The sequence below is a fragment of the Mustela lutreola genome, chromosome 7 (assembly GCF_030435805.1).
Source record: "Mustela lutreola isolate mMusLut2 chromosome 7, mMusLut2.pri, whole genome shotgun sequence".
Taxonomy (NCBI): Eukaryota; Metazoa; Chordata; class Mammalia; order Carnivora; family Mustelidae; genus Mustela; species Mustela lutreola.
The window spans coordinates 78,955,649-78,958,404 of NC_081296.1; the positions used below are offsets into that span (position 1 = coordinate 78,955,649).

The window sequence follows — 2,756 nt, forward strand, 5'->3', positions numbered from 1 at the left end:
TTAAATTTTTTTTGTAAATTTAAATTTAATTAATTGACATATAATATATTATTTGTTTCAGGTTGTATGCATACTTTTATGACAGTATCACAATGTTTTATTTACTGTTGCTTTGTATTAAGACTTGAACTTTGGAAGTATGACCTTTCACCTTTGATTTTCTTTTTCAAGATGGTTGTGGCTATGTTGTGGTTCCTTAAAATTCCATATGACTGGTAGAATTAGCTTGTGCATTTCTTCCCAAAGGCCTTTGTGAAATTTCTTGGGAGCACTTTGAACTTCCACATTGCTTTGGGTACTGTTTGCCATCTTTACCAATAGCATGTATTTTTCATCACCATGGGGTGTCTTCAGATTTATTTATGTTTCCCTTACTTTCTTTTAGCAATGTTTTGTTATTTTTGGTGTACAAGACGTACACCTTGATTACTTCTATTCCGAAGTATTTTGTCAATGTTGATGTTCCTTCAAATGGAATTGTTTTCTTAAATTCCTTTTTGCATGATCTATTGCTAGTGTATACAAATAAGAGAGATTATTACGTATTGATATTTTGTCCTGTCACTATGTGGAATTAGGAAACTGGCTATGATCATTTTTTGTTGATTCTTTAGGAAGCTTTCTATATGAGATGATGCCATCTCTGGCCTCTGAATAGACCTAGTTCTGTTTCCTTTCGCATGTGCATTTCTTATTTCTTGCCTTATTGTTCTGGGTAGAACTTTCAGTACAATACTGAGCAAGGAGAGAAAGCCAGCATGATGGACTTGTTTGTGATTTCAGAGTAGAGCTGTCAGTCCTCAAAATTGAGCATGATGTTTGATTAGGGTTAGGGTGGGGTTAGGGTTAGGGTTTAGGGTTAGGGTTTCCGTGTCCTCTGCTGTACAGAGCCCATTCTTCCCAGGTAACCAGCAGAGTGATCTTTCCTGAACAGAACCTTGAGCCTCTCTGTGATCTCTCCCTAGCTGTCTGTCCTCTCCAGCCTTACCTCTCCCACTGTATCCCCAGGGTTTGCCTGGGAGCTCGGCACAAGGGGAGTGTTCGTGGCTCCAGCATCATGACTGTGGGGCTGGTTTTCCTCCTTTGAAGCCCCAGGTTCTCCTTTATATTATAGGGTGCTGATGGCCCCCATCTCTGGGAGGAGAAGGTAGGGATGCCCCATAAGCAGACTTGCTCAGGCCAGGCTGGGAGAGAGGCTGTTGCTTAAAGCAGCCCAGGGCCTGCCCCCTTGAAGAAGATGCACACACCCATGTCCAGCTCTGGGGTTCGGCTGCCAGCCTCTGACTGACCCTCCTCCTGCCTTGTCTCTCTCTTTGTGGATATATGGTCTTCCTGGAGCTATACCTGCAGAGGACAGAGAAGAAGCCCATCATGCTGGCACACAGGATCACCTACTAGTTCCTCACCAACCAGCAGGCTGCTGGACCTGTGTGTCCCCCTGGGAGGGCTGGAGGCGATGGTCCTCAAGGTCCCTGGTACCCCGCACTAGCAGAATGTGTCCATGCAGCACATGGTCAGGTGCTGTGAGCAGCACTTCCTCTGTGAGGTGAATGACCTGGTGTGTGTGGATGTAGACATGAAGTTCTGTGACCATGTGGGCATGGATATCCTGTCCCCCCCTCTTTGGCATGCTGCACCCCAGATTCTACCATGTATCCCATGAACACTTCAGCTACCAGTGCCAGCCACAGCCCCAGGCCCACATCCCCAGAGACTAGGGCAATGTTTACTACATGGGGGCCTTTTTTGGGCATTGGTGGTGGAGGTTCACTGACCTTGGCCTGTCACCAGGTGATGGGGGTCGACACGGCCAGTGGGATTGAGGTTGTGTGGCATGACAAGAGCCACTTGAACAGGTACCTGCTGGACCACAAGCCCACCAAGGTGCTATCCTTGGAGGACCTGTGGGACCCGCAGCAGCTGGGCTGTCCTCCCCACCCTTCATGAATAATCTGAGATTCGTGCTGTGCCCAAGAATCACCAGGACATCCAGGACCTGTGGGGCCCGTGGCTGCTGAGCCATCCCCTGGAGGACCTGTGGGACCCATGGTGCTTGGGCTGCCCTCCCCCACCCTTCATGAAGAAGCTGAGATTCAGGCAATGCCCAAGAATCACCAGGACATCTGGGACTCATGAAGGGCTGTCCCCGTCTCCATCAGGGGGTGGTGTCCTGAGCAGAGCTGTCAGAGCATGTTCCTACTTCTCTCCCCTTGAGGGAAACGATGGAGCCCAGCCCTGCTGACACAAGCATGTCCAGGGCCCTCAGCTGCACCTGCACACAGGAGGCCTATCTGGGAACACAAGGTCCCGTCTTTGTGGTCACTATATTTTGATAACTTCTGGGTCATTTGCAGCTGTGAACGGCTCCAGTTTTATGTCAGATGTTTTTCTGTGTCAATGCTGAGCAACCATCTTTAAAAAGAACAATCAAGGGAAAAGGTTTTCTTCCTGGTTCTAGACAGACATCTTCTGGTAGGGCTGGGAGTGGTCCTGCAATGGCAGTAGAGCCAGATGGCCTCTGGTCGGGTCTTCCCTTCCAGTCCCTGCACCTTGCCACTGCCACGGCAACCCACTGAGCCACAAAGGCACCCCTAATTTAATTAATTTAGAGCCACCCAGGCACCCCTAATATAATTTAATTTAATTTTTAAAATTTATATTTATTAACCAACATATAGTACCTCAGTAGATTTTAATGTAGTGTTCACTGATGCATTAGTTGCCTGTAACACCCAGTGCTCATGACAATATGTGCC

General features: G+C 47.7%; 1 pseudogene; it reads left to right on the forward strand.

Annotated features, from left to right (window-relative positions):
* Positions 1-870: 870 nt before the first annotated feature.
* LOC131836308 (histo-blood group ABO system transferase-like) lies at positions 871-2,091 on the forward strand (annotated as a pseudogene).
* The last annotated feature ends 665 nt before the right edge of the window (positions 2,092-2,756 follow it).